Genomic DNA, 1,041 nt, shown 5'->3' on the forward strand with positions numbered 1-1,041 from the left:
TCTGTGACAAAGGTTTCACTGTTAATGGAAGTCTGAAACTTCATATGCTGACACATACAAATGAAAAGCCTTTTGTCTGCAAAGTGTGTAGCAAGGGTTTTCCATCTTATGGCTCAACATTTATCTAATCGAGATGCCATTGCTTGCAAAGTGTGTGGTAAGAGTTTTACACGGAATAAACATCTCAAATTACACTCCAGATACATACAAATAAAAAGCCATTCATCTGAAAAGTGTGACAAAGGTTTTGCACAGAATTCAAGGAAAAGCCATTTATTTGCAAAGTGTGCTGAAAGAGTTCTACTTAGCATTCATTTGTCTCTGAAGTGTGTGGTAAGAGTTGTACCATGAAAACAAGTCTTTAAGCGATCATATGAGGACACATACAAAGGAAAAGCCATTCATCTGAAAAGTGTGTAGACAGAGTGTTGCATGGAACAATTCTCTTAAACCTGTGTGGCGGACTTATCCAAAAATCTGGCAATATATTTATATAACTATTGCAATTTCAAAGGAGAACAAAAGACAGAAACACCTCATAATCTTCTTAACAGCGTAGTTAATCCCGATCCCAGGCCTTTTCGAGCTGGGTTTTAAGGTGGAGCTGCATGTTGCCAACACAGTGTTTTCAAAGCTATATTTCTCATCAAAGATGGCAAGAAAACCCTTATACTATATATTTTCAGAAAGCGGAGAATCTAAAGTTTAGTATGGTAGCAACAGTGAAATGCCTCTTATTCAAAATGTAAGATTTTTATTGTCAAACAAAATAGTTGTTTTGTTATGTAGCATTTCAAGAATATAATGTGAAAATTTCACAAAATTTGACATAGCCAGAGTGGAGTTAAATTCTTTGGAAATTTTGAAATTGAGATAACAGAGAAGCCTGAAAATTGGGTGATTTGCATAATTAGCACTTCTTTATCCCAAAAATTACGACTGCTTAACAATCTAAAAGGTGAACCCAACCAATATTTCAATCTTTGGTTAACAAATTATTAAAGTTTAATGAGTGTTTGCAAAAAAAGTGATTTTTGAGCA

Source organism: Ptychodera flava, chromosome 13 (assembly GCF_041260155.1).
Source record: "Ptychodera flava strain L36383 chromosome 13, AS_Pfla_20210202, whole genome shotgun sequence".
Taxonomy (NCBI): Eukaryota; Metazoa; Hemichordata; class Enteropneusta; family Ptychoderidae; genus Ptychodera; species Ptychodera flava.